The sequence below is a fragment of the Pleurodeles waltl genome, unplaced genomic scaffold (genome assembly GCF_031143425.1).
Source record: "Pleurodeles waltl isolate 20211129_DDA unplaced genomic scaffold, aPleWal1.hap1.20221129 scaffold_345, whole genome shotgun sequence".
Lineage (NCBI taxonomy): Eukaryota > Metazoa > Chordata > Amphibia > Caudata > Salamandridae > Pleurodeles > Pleurodeles waltl.
The window spans coordinates 102,494-121,732 of NW_027150051.1; the positions used below are offsets into that span (position 1 = coordinate 102,494).

General features: G+C 48.7%; 5 non-coding genes across 5 annotated transcripts; all 5 read right to left on the reverse strand.

Annotated features, from left to right (window-relative positions):
* Positions 1 to 1,705: 1,705 nt before the first annotated feature.
* TRNAV-CAC (transfer RNA valine (anticodon CAC)) lies at positions 1,706 to 1,778 on the reverse strand. The gene has a single exon. It is a non-coding gene; the product is annotated as a tRNA-Val (tRNA).
* A 3,500-nt stretch (positions 1,779 to 5,278) lies between these two features.
* On the reverse strand, positions 5,279 to 5,351 carry TRNAV-CAC (transfer RNA valine (anticodon CAC)). Its single transcript has one exon. It is a non-coding gene; the product is annotated as a tRNA-Val (tRNA).
* Positions 5,352 to 8,851: 3,500 nt separating this feature from the next.
* On the reverse strand, positions 8,852 to 8,924 carry TRNAV-CAC (transfer RNA valine (anticodon CAC)). Its single transcript has one exon. It is a non-coding gene; the product is annotated as a tRNA-Val (tRNA).
* Positions 8,925 to 12,434: 3,510 nt separating this feature from the next.
* TRNAV-CAC (transfer RNA valine (anticodon CAC)) lies at positions 12,435 to 12,507 on the reverse strand. The gene has a single exon. It is a non-coding gene; the product is annotated as a tRNA-Val (tRNA).
* Positions 12,508 to 16,017: 3,510 nt separating this feature from the next.
* Positions 16,018 to 16,090, reverse strand: TRNAV-CAC (transfer RNA valine (anticodon CAC)). The gene has a single exon. It is a non-coding gene; the product is annotated as a tRNA-Val (tRNA).
* Positions 16,091 to 19,239: the final 3,149 nt, after the last annotated feature.

Sequence of the window (19,239 nt, forward strand, 5' to 3'; positions counted from 1 at the left end):
TCTTCCCTTGGAAGAAAGGAACTGGGATCACTTTCATTCCAAGAGGTGATTTCAGAACTGGACCCGAAATTACCATGGAGAAGCACTGTGCATTTAATGTTCCTACGAGCACTGCTGCTCCAGCACAGAAAAGCAGTTGCAAAGAAATCTCGCATACCTTCATGATGCTGAACCGTCTCGACGCCAGTATAAAGCATGTATTGCATTGCAACATGACATCTTACAAGAGTGAAAAGCAGAAATACTCCTGTTTAAAACACAGACTGAACCTATAAAGGTAGGGGTTTGTCTGGGATTTGAACCGAGGTCCTCTCACACCCGAAGCGAGAATCATACCCCTATACCAAATAGACTGCCGCTGCATAGTCATTTGAAACATCTTCTGAAGCGTCTTTCCGAAAAGCAGGGCCATTTGGAGGCTCTCTCTCTCTAAGCGTGCCATAGCAATTGATGTTTTCTGTCAAGGATTTTTTGTTTGTCTCTAGCAAGGCAAGAGGTAGTCAAAATGCCCTGTGCCAGTGAGCTGAACTAGGGCACTGATGTGAAAAGCAGACCCTTTCTGGTAGTTGTAACCCGCTGCAAGTCATGGACCCTTGCACCTTAGACTTCCCAACCAGAAGCACTGAAGGGCCTGCTAGCTCTTGAGCCAGAGGAGCATGCCTCTTGGATTCAAGCACACTTGCTTGATCAGCGCTCAATCAGGCTCGATCAGGCGAGATTTATATTAGTGGCTCATAGGCCTGAAACACTCACCTGGGAGACGCAGGGTGGCTGATTTCCCGGAATGGCCCTTGATGGGGAAATCACCTCCTTTCCCCCGCCTCATTTCAGAATTGTGTGCTAGTCGCAAGACAGTGTTCAGGGGTTCATGGGTACTGCCTACTCCCAGCTGCCTCTCTGTCTTCTTCATGTAAATTGCAAGTCACGAGGAGGCACCATTGCCAATATGCTCCGCCCACCTAACCAAGAAACCTAGTTTGAGCTTGTCTGCCTGTGTTGTTGCAGGGGCAGTGTCTTCTTTGCCCAAAAGGTGGCAGGAGAGCCTCACTTCAAACAATAGAATCAACTGCTTAAGTAGAAACCAGCATGGTAGTTACTGTCATAAAGTGCAGCTCTAACAGAAGGTGTGCCTGAGACGCCCCTTCCAGTAATACACAGAATTTTGATTGAGGGCCCAGCCGATGGGTTGGTGGATTTCTCCTCACATGCCACAGCAGCTTCCAAAGATAGTGGTGTGAGGAGCTGGCTCTGCAAGCAGAGCAAGATTTAAGGGAAGAAAATACACCTGTCAGAAGTGGGATTTGAACCCACGCCTCCATGAAGAGACCAGAAGGCTCAGCTTCACTGAAGATCAAGCTCTCTTGAGTCTGGCGCCTTAGACCACTCGGCCATCCTGACAGCCAAAACAGTGTGCAGGTCGGACTCTTCAGTCTGCACTTGTTGATTTTGCCGCTTGCAATGTTCCTATCAAAGTCACAGCTTTAAAGGCCCCACAATATAACATGGCCAAGAAAAAAAAAAAAAAACAGAACAAGAAACAATGCACATGCACGACCACCGAGGGATGCAGATAACTTTTTAGCGTCCTGCAATAGTAAAGCACGTTTTACACAGGTCACAAGTTTTTAAAGGTCATTTCTGTCTAAGTGTGCATTGAGAGAGCCTGAGGTTTTAGGGAGCAAACACAAAAGCTGCTGCTGCCAAGTGTTTCTGCCCGGTCTCGAACCGGGGACCTTTCGCGTGTGAGGCGAACGTGATAACCACTACACTACAGAAACAAGCTTGCTGGTTTGACTGAAGGAGCACAGTTCCCCTCATATGTTTGCACGATTTCCTCTATACTTTATCAGCAGTTGCTTGGAATGCGAGGGGTAAGTGTGAAAATTGCAGCGGTGTCAGCCAGCATGCATACACTCAGACGTCCTGAAAAATCCCACAGCTGCGGGCAGAGACAGACAAATATCTGATGCCTAAATGCCAGGAAGGAGAGCCTGTGAAATCATCACACAGGGCGCACTGAGAGCAAGCAGGAAGGAAGCCAAGGCATTGTAATCCATTTTTCGCCTGAGGCAAAAAATATGTTTTGCGCAACAATGCTTCGAGTGGAATGAGAAATGTTGAGGGGTTGTGTATTTTGAGCAGGATTTGATTGTTTTCCGCTAAAATGGGCTTGTCCGGGATTTGAACCTGGGACCTCTCGCACCCTAAGCGAGAATCATACCCCTAGACCAACGAGCCTGGGCACAGAAATGCAACGGCTCCGACCCTGCTCGGAGGGTTGGTGACAGAGAGTGGGAGACTACATCCCAAAGCAAGAAACTGCACATGGTGCTCTCTTCTGCAGTACGACTAGAGTCATTTGCATGGTCTTCATCGAACATGACATAAAAAGCCTCTATCCTTTAGACATTTTGGCCCAGATTTACAAGAAAATGACTAAGCGCGACGCTGTGCCAAATTTGCAAGCCCCACGCGCCGTCATTTTCAAAATGCAGGGAAGCGCTGTATTTAGTAGAATACAGCGCACCCCTGTGCTTCCCCCTGCGCCAGCTCTAAATTAGCTGCTGAGCGCCAACGCAGCCGTTCTTGCACCATGGTACAAGGATGACTGCGTTGAGGGGGAAATTGTTTTTGTGCAGGAAGGGACACCTTCCTGCCCAAAAAAAAAATCTTCAATGGTGATTTGCTCTTACTTCTATGTGTGCTGCAGAATGCATCACACATAGAAAGAGCAAAAACAAGGAGAAATGAAAACATTTCTCCTCAGTGCGCCACTCTAACGACACCCCTGGGATGGCGTTGGATTTTGGTGCTGACGCAGATTTACGCCAACTCCTAAATCTGGAGCAGTATCAAAATGCTATGGTGTTGCTGTGGCACACTCCCAACAACACCCATTGCACGCCCCTTCCAGGGAACGCGCTGCGTGCTAAGGGGCCGTATTTACAAGGTGGTGTTAAGCCACAAAAAGTGGCTGAACGCCATCTTGTAAATACCGCGCAGTGCATAGTGCCACCGGGGCGTCACTAAAAGTGATGCTCCGGTGGCGATAGGGCCTCGTAAGTCTGGCACTTTATTTGCTCAAGGTGTGTGTTCTTGGTGAGGGCAGGAAAGCTATTTTCGCTCTCGTACCTTCCTTCCTTGGCTGGCTTGAATGCTGTAGGCTCAGGCTTCATTGCAAAGGTCAAACAGTGAGCAACTGACTGCCGTAAGCTGGCGCAACTCCTCTTGGTGAGCTGTGACAGATGCCCCAGGAGCGTAGTACCTCACGATGGTGAGGGATAGACACAGTCTCTTTTATCTCAGCTTGCCTGTCAGGTGAGGCAGGAAATGCAAATACTGTGAAAAAGCCCAGCGTCTCGAACCAGGGACCTTTCGCATGTGAGGTGCGCATGATAACCACTACACTAGACAAACAGACACACTTGCCAGCTTGCTTCATGTGGCTATGCATTGTACTGGAACCACCACACTATGGAAACAGACACACCTGCTTGCTTTATGTGGCTATGCATTGGACTGGGATGCAAGGATGAGGGCCAATGTTCATGACGCTCAAAGCTGAGCCTTCCGGAACACGATCTCTTCCCTTGGAAGAAAGGAACTGGGATCACTTTCATTCCAAGAGGTGATTTCAGAACTGGACCCGAAATTACCATGGAGAAGCACTGTGCATTTAATGTTCCTACGAGCACTGCTGCTCCAGCACAGAAAAGCAGTTGCAAAGAAATCTCGCATACCTTCATGATGCTGAACCGTCTCGACGCCAGTATAAAGCATGTATTGCATTGCAACATGACATCTTACAAGAGTGAAAAGCAGAAATACTCCTGTTTAAAACACAGACTGAACCTATAAAGGTAGGGGTTTGTCTGGGATTTGAACCGAGGTCCTCTCACACCCGAAGCGAGAATCATACCCCTATACCAACTAGACTGCCGCTGCACAGTCATTTGAAACATCTTCTGAAGCGTCTTTCCGAAAAGCAGGGCCATTTGGAGGCTCTCTCTCTCTAAGCGTGCCATAGCAATTGATGTTTTCTGTCAAGGATTTTTTGTTTGTCTCTAGCAAGGCAAGAGGTAGTCAAAATGCCCTGTGCCAGTGAGCTGAACTAGGGCACTGATGTGAAAAGCAGACCCTTTCTGGTAGTTGTAACCCGCTGCAAGTCATGGACCCTTGCACCTTAGACTTCCCAACCAGAAGCACTGAAGGGCCTGCTAGCTCTTGAGCCAGAGGAGCATGCCTCTTGGATTCAAGCACACTTGCTCGATCAGCGCTCGATCAGGCGAGATTTATATTAGTGGCTCATAGGCCTGAAACACTCACCTGGGAGACGCAGGGTGGCTGATTTCCCGGAATGGCCCTTGATGGGGAAATCACCTCCTTTCCCCCGCCTCATTTCAGAATTGTGTGCTAGTCGCAAGACAGTGTTCAGGGGTTCATGGGTACTGCCTACTCCCAGCTGCCTCTCTGTCTTCTTCATGTAAATTGCAAGTCACGAGGAGGCACCATTGCCAATATGCTCCGCCCACCTAACCAAGAAACCTAGTTTGAGCTTGTCTGCCTGTGTTGTTGCAGGGGCAGTGTCTTCTTTGCCCAAAAGGTGGCAGGAGAGCCTCACTTCAAACGATAGAATCAACTGCTTAAGTAGAAACCAGCATGGTAGTTACTGTCATAAAGTGCAGCTCTAACAGAAGGTGTGCCTGAGACGTCCCTTCCAGTAATACACAGAATTTTGATTGAGGGCCCAGCCGATGGGTTGGTGGATTTCTCCTCACATGCCACAGCAGCTTCCAAAGATAGTGGTGTGAGGAGCTGGCTCTGCAAGCAGAGCAAGATTTAAGGGAAGAAAATACACCTGTCAGAAGTGGGATTTGAACCCACGCCTCCATGAAGAGACCAGAAGGCTCAGCTTCACTGAAGATCAAGCTCTCTTGGGTCTGGCGCCTTAGACCACTCGGCCATCCTGACAGCCAAAACAGTGTGCAGGTCGGACTCTTCAGTCTGCACTTGTTGATTTTGCTGCTTGCAATGTTCCTATCAAAGTCACAGCTTTAAAGGCCCCACAATATAACATGGCCAAGAAAAAAAAAAAAAAACAGAACAAGAAACAATGCACATGCACGACCACCGAGGGATGCAGATAACTTTTTAGCGTCCTGCAATAGTAAAGCACGTTTTACACAGGTCACAAGTTTTTAAAGGTCATTTCTGTCTAAGTGTGCATTGAGAGAGCCTGAGGTTTTAGGGAGCAAACACAAAAGCTGCTGCTGCCAAGTGTTTCTGCCCGGTCTCGAACCGGGGACCTTTCGCGTGTGAGGCGAACGTGATAACCACTACACTACAGAAACAAGCTTGCTGGTTTGACTGAAGGAGAACAGTTCCCCTCATATGCTTGCACGATTTCCTCTATACTTTATCAGCAGTTGCTCGGAATGCGAGGGGTAAGTGTGAAAATTGCAGCGGTGTCAGCCAGCATGCATACACTCAGACGTCCTGAAAAATCCCACAGCTGCGGGCATAGACAGACAAATATCTGATGCCTAAATGCCAGGAAGGAGAGCCTGTGAAATCATCACACAGGGCGCACTGAGAGCAAGCAGGAAGGAAGCCAAGGCATTGTAATCCATTTTTCGCCTGAGGCAAAAAATATGTTTTGCGCAACAATGCTTCGAGTGGAATGAGAAATGTTGAGGGGTTGTGTATTTTGAGCAGGATTTGATTGTTTTCCGCTAAAATGGGCTTGTCCGGGATTTGAACCTGGGACCTCTCGCACCCTAAGCGAGAATCATACCCCTAGACCAACGAGCCTGGGCACAGAAATGCAACGGCTCCGACCCTGCTCGGAGGGTTGGTGACAGAGAGTGGGAGACTACATCCCAAAGCAAGAAACTGCACATGGTGCTCTCTTCTGCAGTACGACTAGAGTCATTTGCATGGTCTTCATCGAACATGACATAAAAAGCCTCTATCCTTTAGACATTTTGGCCCAGATTTACAAGAAAATGACTAAGCGCGACGCTGTGCCAAATTTGCAAGCCCCACGCGCCGTCATTTTCAAAATGCAGGGAAGCGCTGTATTTAGTAGAATACAGCGCACCCCTGTGCTTCCCCCTGCGCCAGCTCTAAATTAGCTGCTGAGCGCCAACGCAGCCGTTCTTGCACCATGGTACAAGGATGACTGCGTTGAGGGGGAAATTGTTTTTGTGCAGGAAGGGACACCTTCCTGCCCAAAAAAAAAATCTTCAATGGTGATTTGCTCTTACTTCTATGTGTGCTGCAGAATGCATCACACATAGAAAGAGCAAAAACAAGGAGAAATGAAAACATTTCTCCTCAGTGCGCCACTCTAACGACACCCCTGGGATGGCGTTGGATTTTGGTGCTGACGCAGATTTACGCCAACTCCTAAATCTGGAGCAGTATCAAAATGCTATGGTGTTGCTGTGGCACACTCCCAACAACACCCATTGCACGCCCCTTCCAGGGAACGCGCTGCGTGCTAAGGGGCCGTATTTACAAGGTGGTGTTAAGCCACAAAAAGTGGCTGAACGCCATCTTGTAAATACCGCGCAGTGCATAGTGCCACCGGGGCGTCACTAAAAGTGATGCTCCGGTGGCGATAGGGCCTCGTAAGTCTGGCACTTTATTTGCTCAAGGTGTGTGTTCTTGGTGAGGGCAGGAAAGCTATTTTCGCTCTCGTACCTTCCTTCCTTGGCTGGCTTGAATGCTGTAGGCTCAGGCTTCATTGCAAAGGTCAAACAGTGAGCAACTGACTGCCGTAAGCTGGCGCAACTCCTCTTGGTGAGCTGTGACAGATGCCCCAGGAGCGTAGTACCTCACGATGGTGAGGGATAGACACAGTCTCTTTTATCTCAGCTTGCCTGTCAGGTGAGGCAGGAAATGCAAATACTGTGAAAAAGCCCAGCGTCTCGAACCAGGGACCTTTCGCATGTGAGGTGCGCATGATAACCACTACACTAGACAAACAGACACACTTGCCAGCTTGCTTCATGTGGCTATGCATTGTACTGGAACCACCACACTATGGAAACAGACACACCTGCTTGCTTTATGTGGCTATGCATTGGACTGGGATGCAAGGATGAGGGCCAATGTTCATGACGCTCAAAGCTGAGCCTTCCGGAACACGATCTCTTCCCTTGGAAGAAAGGAACTGGGATCACTTTCATTCCAAGAGGTGATTTCAGAACTGGACCCGAAATTACCATGGAGAAGCACTGTGCATTTAATGTTCCTACGAGCACTGCTGCTCCAGCACAGAAAAGCAGTTGCAAAGAAATCTCGCATACCTTCATGATGCTGAACCGTCTCGACGCCAGTATAAAGCATGTATTGCATTGCAACATGACATCTTACAAGAGTGAAAAGCAGAAATACTCCTGTTTAAAACACAGACTGAACCTATAAAGGTAGGGGTTTGTCTGGGATTTGAACCGAGGTCCTCTCACACCCGAAGCGAGAATCATACCCCTATACCAACTAGACTGCCGCTGCACAGTCATTTGAAACATCTTCTGAAGCGTCTTTCCGAAAAGCAGGGCCATTTGGAGGCTCTCTCTCTCTAAGCGTGCCATAGCAATTGATGTTTTCTGTCAAGGATTTTTTGTTTGTCTCTAGCAAGGCAAGAGGTAGTCAAAATGCCCTGTGCCAGTGAGCTGAACTAGGGCACTGATGTGAAAAGCAGACCCTTTCTGGTAGTTGTAACCCGCTGCAAGTCATGGACCCTTGCACCTTAGACTTCCCAACCAGAAGCACTGAAGGGCCTGCTAGCTCTTGAGCCAGAGGAGCATGCCTCTTGGATTCAAGCACACTTGCTCGATCAGCGCTCGATCAGGCGAGATTTATATTAGTGGCTCATAGGCCTGAAACACTCACCTGGGAGACGCAGGGTGGCTGATTTCCCGGAATGGCCCTTGATGGGGAAATCACCTCCTTTCCCCCGCCTCATTTCAGAATTGTGTGCTAGTCGCAAGACAGTGTTCAGGGGTTCATGGGTACTGCCTACTCCCAGCTGCCTCTCTGTCTTCTTCATGTAAATTGCAAGTCACGAGGAGGCACCATTGCCAATATGCTCCGCCCACCTAACCAAGAAACCTAGTTTGAGCTTGTCTGCCTGTGTTGTTGCAGGGGCAGTGTCTTCTTTGCCCAAAAGGTGGCAGGAGAGCCTCACTTCAAACGATAGAATCAACTGCTTAAGTAGAAACCAGCATGGTAGTTACTGTCATAAAGTGCAGCTCTAACAGAAGGTGTGCCTGAGACGTCCCTTCCAGTAATACACAGAATTTTGATTGAGGGCCCAGCCGATGGGTTGGTGGATTTCTCCTCACATGCCACAGCAGCTTCCAAAGATAGTGGTGTGAGGAGCTGGCTCTGCAAGCAGAGCAAGATTTAAGGGAAGAAAATACACCTGTCAGAAGTGGGATTTGAACCCACGCCTCCATGAAGAGACCAGAAGGCTCAGCTTCACTGAAGATCAAGCTCTCTTGGGTCTGGCGCCTTAGACCACTCGGCCATCCTGACAGCCAAAACAGTGTGCAGGTCGGACTCTTCAGTCTGCACTTGTTGATTTTGCTGCTTGCAATGTTCCTATCAAAGTCACAGCTTTAAAGGCCCCACAATATAACATGGCCAAGAAAAAAAAAAAAAAACAGAACAAGAAACAATGCACATGCACGACCACCGAGGGATGCAGATAACTTTTTAGCGTCCTGCAATAGTAAAGCACGTTTTACACAGGTCACAAGTTTTTAAAGGTCATTTCTGTCTAAGTGTGCATTGAGAGAGCCTGAGGTTTTAGGGAGCAAACACAAAAGCTGCTGCTGCCAAGTGTTTCTGCCCGGTCTCGAACCGGGGACCTTTCGCGTGTGAGGCGAACGTGATAACCACTACACTACAGAAACAAGCTTGCTGGTTTGACTGAAGGAGAACAGTTCCCCTCATATGCTTGCACGATTTCCTCTATACTTTATCAGCAGTTGCTCGGAATGCGAGGGGTAAGTGTGAAAATTGCAGCGGTGTCAGCCAGCATGCATACACTCAGACGTCCTGAAAAATCCCACAGCTGCGGGCATAGACAGACAAATATCTGATGCCTAAATGCCAGGAAGGAGAGCCTGTGAAATCATCACACAGGGCGCACTGAGAGCAAGCAGGAAGGAAGCCAAGGCATTGTAATCCATTTTTCGCCTGAGGCAAAAAATATGTTTTGCGCAACAATGCTTCGAGTGGAATGAGAAATGTTGAGGGGTTGTGTATTTTGAGCAGGATTTGATTGTTTTCCGCTAAAATGGGCTTGTCCGGGATTTGAACCTGGGACCTCTCGCACCCTAAGCGAGAATCATACCCCTAGACCAACGAGCCTGGGCACAGAAATGCAACGGCTCCGACCCTGCTCGGAGGGTTGGTGACAGAGAGTGGGAGACTACATCCCAAAGCAAGAAACTGCACATGGTGCTCTCTTCTGCAGTACGACTAGAGTCATTTGCATGGTCTTCATCGAACATGACATAAAAAGCCTCTATCCTTTAGACATTTTGGCCCAGATTTACAAGAAAATGACTAAGCGCGACGCTGTGCCAAATTTGCAAGCCCCACGCGCCGTCATTTTCAAAATGCAGGGAAGCGCCGTATTTAGTAGAATACAGCGCACCCCTGTGCTTCCCCCTGCGCCAGCTCTAAATTAGCTGCTGAGCGCCAACGCAGCCGTTCTTGCACCATGGTACAAGGATGACTGCGTTGAGGGGGAAATTGTTTTTGTGCAGGAAGGGACACCTTCCTGCCCAAAAAAAAAATCTTCAATGGTGATTTGCTCTTACTTCTATGTGTGCTGCAGAATGCATCACACATAGAAAGAGCAAAAACAAGGAGAAATGAAAACATTTCTCCTCAGTGCGCCACTCTAACGACACCCCTGGGATGGCGTTGGATTTTGGTGCTGACGCAGATTTACGCCAACTCCTAAATCTGGAGCAGCATCAAAATGCTATGGTGTTGCTGTGGCACACTCCCAACAACACCCATTGCACGCCCCTTCCAGGGAACGCGCTGCGTGCTAAGGGGCCGTATTTACAAGGTGGTGTTAAGCCACAAAAAGTGGCTGAACGCCATCTTGTAAATACCGCGCAGTGCATAGTGCCACGGGGGCGTCACTAAAAGTGATGCTCCGGTGGCGATAGGACCTTGTAAGTCTGGCACTTTATTTGCTCAAGGTGTGTGTTCTTGGTGAGGGCAGGAAAGCTATTTTCGCTCTCGTACCTTCCTTCCTTGGCTGGCTTGAATGCTGTAGGCTCAGGCTTCATTGCAAAGGTCAAACAGTGAGCAACTGACTGCCGTAAGCTGGCGCAACTCCTCTTGGTGAGCTGTGACAGATGCCCCAGGAGCGTAGTACCTCACGATGGTGAGGGATAGACACAGTCTCTTTTATCTCAGCTTGCCTGTCAGGTGAGGCAGGAAATGCAAATACTGTGAAAAAGCCCAGCGTCTCGAACCAGGGACCTTTCGCATGTGAGGTGCGCATGATAACCACTACACTAGACAAACAGACACACTTGCCGGCTTGCTTCATGTGGCTATGCATTGTACTGGAACCACCACACTATGGAAACAGACACACCTGCTTGCTTTATGTGGCTATGCATTGGACTGGGATGCAAGGATGAGGGCCAATGTTCATGACGCTCAAAGCTGAGCCTTCCGGAACACGATCTCTTCCCTTGGAAGAAAGGAACTGGGATCACTTTCATTCCAAGAGGTGATTTCAGAACTGGACCCGAAATTACCATGGAGAAGCACTGTGCATTTAATGTTCCTACGAGCACTGCTGCTCCAGCACAGAAAAGCAGTTGCAAAGAAATCTCGCATACCTTCATGATGCTGAACCGTCTCGACGCCAGTATAAAGCATGTATTGCATTGCAACATGACATCTTACAAGAGTGAAAAGCAGAAATACTCCTGTTTAAAACACAGACTGAACCTATAAAGGTAGGGGTTTGTCTGGGATTTGAACCGAGGTCCTCTCACACCCGAAGCGAGAATCATACCCCTATACCAACTAGACTGCCGCTGCATAGTCATTTGAAACATCTTCTGAAGCGTCTTTCCGAAAAGCAGGGCCATTTGGAGGCTCTCTCTCTCTAAGCGTGCCATAGCAATTGATGTTTTCTGTCAAGGATTTTTTGTTTGTCTCTAGCAAGGCAAGAGGTAGTCAAAATGCCCTGTGCCAGTGAGCTGAACTAGGGCACTGATGTGAAAAGCAGACCCTTTCTGGTAGTTGTAACCCGCTGCAAGTCATGGACCCTTGCACCTTAGACTTCCCAACCAGAAGCACTGAAGGGCCTGCTAGCTCTTGAGCCAGAGGAGCATGCCTCTTGGATTCAAGCACACTTGCTTGATCAGCGCTCAATCAGGCTCGATCAGGCGAGATTTATATTAGTGGCTCATAGGCCTGAAACACTCACCTGGGAGACGCAGGGTGGCTGATTTCCCGGAATGGCCCTTGATGGGGAAATCACCTCCTTTCCCCCGCCTCATTTCAGAATTGTGTGCTAGTCGCAAGACAGTGTTCAGGGGTTCATGGGTACTGCCTACTCCCAGCTGCCTCTCTGTCTTCTTCATGTAAATTGCAAGTCACGAGGAGGCACCATTGCCAATATGCTCCGTCCACCTAACCAAGAAACCTAGTTTGAGCTTGTCTGCCTGTGTTGTTGCAGGGGCAGTGTCTTCTTTGCCCAAAAGGTGGCAGGAGAGCCTCACTTCAAACAATAGAATCAACTGCTTAAGTAGAAACCAGCATGGTAGTTACTGTCATAAAGTGCAGCTCTAACAGAAGGTGTGCCTGAGACGCCCCTTCCAGTAATACACAGAATTTTGATTGAGGGCCCAGCCGATGGGTTGGTGGATTTCTCCTCACATGCCACAGCAGCTTCCAAAGATAGTGGTGTGAGGAGCTGGCTCTGCAAGCAGAACAAGATTTAAGGGAAGAAAATACACCTGTCAGAAGTGGGATTTGAACCCACGCCTCCATGAAGAGACCAGAAGGCTCAGCTTCACTGAAGATCAAGCTCTCTTGAGTCTGGCGCCTTAGACCACTCAGCCATCCTGACAGCCAAAACAGTGTGCAGGTCGGATTCTTCAGTCTGCACTTGTTGATTTTGCCGCTTGCAATGTTCCTATCAAAGTCACAGCTTTAAAGGCCCCACAATATAACATGGCCAAGAAAAAAAAAAAAAAACAGAACAAGAAACAATGCACATGCACGACCACCGAGGGATGCAGATAACTTTTTAGCGTCCTGCAATAGTAAAGCACGTTTTACACAGGTCACAAGTTTTTAAAGGTCATTTCTGTCTAAGTGTGCATTGAGAGAGCCTGAGGTTTTAGGGAGCAAACACAAAAGCTGCTGCTGCCAAGTGTTTCTGCCCGGTCTCGAACCGGGGACCTTTCGCGTGTGAGGCGAACGTGATAACCACTACACTACAGAAACAAGCTTGCTGGTTTGACTGAAGGAGCACAGTTCCCCTCATACGTTTGCACGATTTCCTCTATACTTTATCAGCAGTTGCTTGGAATGCGAGGGGTAAGTGTGAACATTGCAGCGGTGTCAGCCAGCATGCATACACTCAGACGTCCTGAAAAATCCCACAGCTGCGGGCAGAGACAGACAAATATCTGATGCCTAAATGCCAGGAAGGAGAGCCTGTGAAATCATCACACAGGGCGCACTGAGAGCAAGCAGGAAGGAAGCCAAGGCATTGTAATCCATTTTTCGCCTGAGGCAAAAAATATGTTTTGCGCAACAATGCTTCGAGTGGAATGAGAAATGTTGAGGGGTTGTGTATTTTGAGCAGGATTTGATTGTTTTCCGCTAAAATGGGCTTGTCCGGGATTTGAACCTGGGACCTCTCGCACCCTAAGCGAGAATCATACCCCTAGACCAACGAGCCTGGGCACAGAAATGCAACGGCTCCGACCCTGCTCGGAGGGTTGGTGACAGAGAGTGGGAGACTACATCCCAAAGCAAGAAACTGCACATGGTGCTCTCTTCTGCAGTACGACTAGAGTCATTTGCATGGTCTTCATCGAACATGACATAAAAAGCCTCTATCCTTTAGACATTTTGGCCCAGATTTACAAGAAAATGACTAAGCGCGACGCTGTGCCAAATTTGCAAGCCCCACGCGCCGTCATTTTCAAAATGCAGGGAAGCGCCGTATTTAGTAGAATACAGCGCACCCCTGTGCTTCCCCCTGCGCCAGCTCTAAATTAGCTGCTGAGCGCCAACGCAGCCGTTCTTGCACCATGGTACAAGGATGACTGCGTTGAGGGGGAAATTGTTTTTGTGCAGGAAGGGACACCTTCCTGCCCAAAAAAAAAATCTTCAATGGTGATTTGCTCTTACTTCTATGTGTGCTGCAGAATGCATCACACATAGAAAGAGCAAAAACAAGGAGAAATGAAAACATTTCTCCTCAGTGCGCCACTCTAACGACACCCCTGGGATGGCGTTGGATTTTGGTGCTGACGCAGATTTACGCCAACTCCTAAATCTGGAGCAGCATCAAAATGCTATGGTGTTGCTGTGGCACACTCCCAACAACACCCATTGCACGCCCCTTCCAGGGAACGCGCTGCGTGCTAAGGGGCCGTATTTACAAGGTGGTGTTAAGCCACAAAAAGTGGCTGAACGCCATCTTGTAAATACCGCGCAGTGCATAGTGCCACCGGGGCGTCACTAAAAGTGATGCTCCGGTGGCGATAGGGCCTTGTAAGTCTGGCACTTTATTTGCTCAAGGTGTGTGTTCTTGGTGAGGGCAGGAAAGCTATTTTCGCTCTCGTACCTTCCTTCCTTGGCTGGCTTGAATGCTGTAGGCTCAGGCTTCATTGCAAAGGTCAAACAGTGAGCAACTGACTGCCGTAAGCTGGCGCAACTCCTCTTGGTGAGCTGTGACAGATGCCCCAGGAGCGTAGTACCTCACGATGGTGAGGGATAGACACAGTCTCTTTTATCTCAGCTTGCCTGTCAGGTGAGGCAGGAAATGCAAATACTGTGAAAAAGCCCAGCGACTCGAACCAGGGACCTTTCGCATGTGAGGTGCGCATGATAACCACTACACTAGACAAACAGACACACTTGCCGGCTTGCTTCATGTGGCTATGCATTGTACTGGAACCACCACACTATGGAAACAGACACACCTGCTTGCTTTATGTGGCTATGCATTGGACTGGGATGCAAGGATGAGGGCCAATGTTCATGACGCTCAAAGCTGAGCCTTCCGGAACACAATCTCTTCCCTTGGAAGAAAGGAACTGGGATCACTTTCTTTCCAAGAGGTGATTTCAGAACTGGACCCGAAATTACCATGGAGAAGCACTGTGCATTTAATGTTCCTACGAGCACTGCTGCTCCAGCACAGAAAAGCAGTTGCAAAGAAATCTCGCATACCTTCATGATGCTGAACCGTCTCGACGCCAGTATAAAGCATGTATTGCATTGCAACATGACATCTTACAAGAGTGAAAAGCAGAAATACTCCTGTTTAAAACACAGACTGAACCTATAAAGGTAGGGGTTTGTCTGGGATTTGAACCGAGGTCCTCTCACACCCGAAGCGAGAATCATACCCCTATACCAACTAGACTGCCGCTGCATAGTCATTTGAAACATCTTCTGAAGCGTCTTTCCGAAAAGCAGGGCCATTTGGAGGCTCTCTCTCTCTAAGCGTGCCATAGCAATTGATGTTTTCTGTCAAAGATTTTTTGTTTGTCTCTAGCAAGGCAAGAGGTAGTCAAAATGCCCTGTGCCAGTGAGCTGAACTAGGGCACTGATGTGAAAAGCAGACCCTTTCTGGTAGTTGTAACCCGCTGCAAGTCATGGACCCTTGCACCTTAGACTTCCCAACCAGAAGCACTGAAGGACCTGCTAGCTCTTGAGCCAGAGGAGCATGCCTCTTGGATTCAAGCACACTTGCTTGATCAGCGCTCAATCAGGCTCGATCAGGTGAGATTTATATTGGTGGCTCATAGGCCTGAAACACTCACCTGGGAGACGCAGGGTGGCTGATTTCCCGGAATGGCCCTTGATGGGGAAATCACCTCCTTTCCCCCGCCTCATTTCAGAATTGTGTGCTAGTCGCAAGACAGTGTTCAGGGGTTCATGGGTACTGCCTACTCCCAGCTGCCTCTCTGTCTTCTTCATGTAAATTGCAAGTCACGAGGAGGCACCATTGCCAATATGCTCCGCCCACCTAACCAAAAAACCTAGTTTGAGCTTGTCTGCCTGTGTTGTTGCAGGGGCAGTGTCTTCTTTGCCCAAAAGGTGGCAGGAGAGCCTCACTTCAAACAATAGAATCAACTGCTTAAGTAGAAACCAGCATGGTAGTTACTGTCATAAAGTGCAGCTCTAACAGAAGGTGTGCCTGAGACGCCCCTTCCAGTAATACACAGAATTTTGATTGAGGGCCCAGCCGATGGGTTGGTGGATTTCTCCTCACATGCCACAGCAGCTTCCAAAGATAGTGGTGTGAGGAGCTGGCTCTGCAAGCAGAGCAAGATTTAAGGGAAGAAAATACACCTGTCAGAAGTGGGATTTGAACCCACGCCTCCATGAAGAGACCAGAAGGCTCAGCTTCACTGAAGATCAAGCTCTCTTGAGTCTGGCGCCTTAGACCACTCGGCCATCCTGACAGCCAAAACAGTGTGCAGGTCGGACTCTTCAGTCTGCACTTGTTGATTTTGCCGCTTGCAATGTTCCTATCAAAGTCACAGCTTTAAAGGCCCCACAATATAACATGGCCAAGAAAAAAAAAAAAAAACAGAACAAGAAACAATGCACATGCACGACCACCGAGGGATGCAGATAACTTTTTAGCGTCCTGCAATAGTAAAGCACGTTTTACACAGGTCACAAGTTTTTAAAGGTCATTTCTGTCTAAGTGTGCATTGAGAGAGCCTGAGGTTTTAGGGAGCAAACACAAAAGCTGCTGCTGCCAAGTGTTTCTGCCCGGTCTCGAACCGGGGACCTTTCGCGTGTGAGGCGAACGTGATAACCACTACACTACAGAAACAAGCTTGCTGGTTTGACTGAAGGAGCACAGTTCCCCTCATATGTTTGCACGATTTCCTCTATACTTTATCAGCAGTTGCTTGGAATGCGAGGGGTAAGTGTGAAAATTGCAGCGGTGTCAGCCAGCATGCATACACTCAGACGTCCTGAAAAATCCCACAGCTGCGGGCAGAGACAGACAAATATCTGATGCCTAAATGCCAGGAAGGAGAGCCTGTGAAATCATCACACAGGGCGCACTGAGAGCAAGCAGGAAGGAAGCCAAGGCATTGTAATCCATTTTTCGCCTGAGGCAAAAAATATGTTTTGCGCAACAATGCTTCGAGTGGAATGAGAAATGTTGAGGGGTTGTGTATTTTCAGCAGGATTTGATTGTTTTCCGCTAAAATCGGCTTGTCCGGGATTTGAACCTGGGACCTCTCGCACCCTAAGCGAGAATCATACCCCTAGACCAACGAGCCTGTGCACAGAAATGCAATGGCTCCGACCCTGCTCGGAGGGTTGGTGACAGAGAGTGGGAGACTACATCCCAAAGCAAGAAACTGCACATGGTGCTCTCTTCTGCAGTACGACTAGAGTCATTTGCATGGTCTTCATCGAACATGACATAAAAAGCCTCTATCCTTTAGACATTTTGGCCCAGATTTACAAGAAAATGACTAAGCGCGACGCTGTGCCAAATTTGCAAGCCCCACGCGCCGTCATTTTCAAAATGCAGGGAAGCGCCGTATTTAGTAGAATACAGCGCACCCCTGTGCTTCCCCCTGCGCCAGCTCTAAATTAGCTGCTGAGCGCCAACGCAGCCGTTCTTGCACCATGGTACAAGGATGACTGCGTTGAGGGGGAAATTGTTTTTGTGCAGGAAGGGACACCTTCCTGCCCAAAAAAAAAATCTTCAATGGTGATTTGCTCTTACTTCTATGTGTGCTGCAGAATGCATCACACATAGAAAGAGCAAAAACAAGGAGAAATGAAAACATTTCTCCTCAGTGCGCCACTCTAACGACACCCCTGGGATGGCGTTGGATTTTGGTGCTGACGCAGATTTACGCCAACTCCTAAATCTGGAGCAGTATCAAAATGCTATGGTGTTGCTGTGGCACACTCCCAACAACACCCATTGCACGCCCCTTCCAGGGAACGCGCTGCGTGCTAAGGGGCCGTATTTACAAGGTGGTGTTAAGCCACAAAAAGTGGCTGAACGCCATCTTGTAAATACCGCGCAGTGCATAGTGCCACCGGGGCGTCACTAAAAGTGATGCTCCGATGGCGATAGGGCCTTGTAAGTCTGGCACTTTATTTGCTCAAGGTGTGTGTTCTTGGTGAGGGCAGGAAAGCTATTTTCGCTCTCGTACCTTCCTTCCTTGGCTGGCTTGAATGCTGTAGGCTCAGGCTTCATTGCAAAGGTCAAACAGTGAGCAACTGACTGCCGTAAGCTGGCGCAACTCCTCTTGGTGAGCTGTGACAGATGCCCCAGGAGCGTAGTACCTCACGATGGTGAGGGATAGACACAGTCTCTTTTATCTCAGCTTGCCTGTCAGGTGAGGCAGGAAATGCAAATACTGTGAAAAAGCCCAGCGTCTCGAACCAGGGACCTTTCGCATGTGAGGTGCGCATGATAACCACTACACTAGACAAACAGACACACTTGCCAGCTTGCTTCATGTGGCTATGCATTGTACTGGAACCACCACACTATGGAAACAGACACACCTGCTTGCTTTATGTGGCTATGCATTGGACTGGGATGCAAGGATGAGGGCCAATGTTCATGACGCTCAAAGCTGAGCCTTCCGGAACACGATCTCTTCCCTTGGAAGAAAGGAACTGGGATCACTTTCATTCCAAGAGGTGATTTCAGAACTGGACCCGAAATTACCATGGAGAAGCACTGTGCATTTAATGTTCCTACGAGCACTGCTGCTCCAGCACAGAAAAGCAGTTGCAAAGAAATCTTGCATACCTTCATGATGCTGAACCGTCTCGACGCCAGTATAAAGCATGTATTGCATTGCAACATGACATCTTACAAGAGTGAAAAGCAGAAATACTCCTGTTTAAAACACAGACTGAACCTATAAAGGTAGGGGTTTGTCTGGGATTTGAACCGAGGTCCTCTCACACCCGAAGCGAGAATCATATCCCTATACCAACTAGACTGCCGCTGCATAGTCATTTGAAACATCTTCTGAAGCGTCTTTCCGAAAAGCAGGGCCATTTGGAGGCTCTCTCTCTCTAAGCGTGCCATAGCAATTGATGTTTTCTGTCAAGGATTTTTTGTTTGTCTCTAGCAAGGCAAGAGGTAGTCAAAATGCCCTGTGCCAATGAGCTGAACTAGGGCACTGATGTGAAAAGCAGACCCTTTCTGGTAGTTGTAACCCGCTGCAAGTCATGGACCCTTGCACCTTAGACTTCCCAACCAGAAGCACTGAAGGGCCTGCTAGCTCTTGAGCCAGAGGAGCATGCCTCTTGGATTCAAGCACACTTGCTCGATCAGCGCTCGATCAGGCGAGATTTATATTAGTGGCTCATAGGCCTGAAACACTCACCTGGGAGACGCAGGGTGGCTGATTTCCCGGAATGGCCCTTGATGGGGAAATCACCTCCTTTCCCCCGCCTCATTTCAGAATTGTGTGCTAGTCGCAAGACAGTGTTCAGGGGTTCATGGGTACTGCCTACTCCCAGCTGCCTCTCTGTCTTCTTCATGTAAATTGCAAGTCACGAGGAGGCACCATTGCCAATATGCTCCGCCCACCTAACCAAGAAACCTAGTTTGAGCTTGTCTGCCTGTGTTGTTGCAGGGGCAGTGTCTTCTTTGCCCAAAAGGTGGCAGGAGAGCCTCACTTCAAACGATAGAATCAACTGCTTAAGTAGAAACCAGCATGGTAGTTACTGTCATAAAGTGCAGCTCTAACAGAAGGTGTGCCTGAGACGTCCCTTCCAGTAATACACAGAATTTTGATTGAGGGCCCAGCCGATGGGTTGGTGGATTTCTCCTCACATGCCACAGCAGCTTCCAAAGATAGTGGTGTGAGGAGCTGGCTCTGCAAGCAGAGCAAGATTTAAGGGAAGAAAATACACCTGTCAGAAGTGGGATTTGAACCCACGCCTCCATGAAGAGACCAGAAGGCTCAGCTTCACTGAAGATCA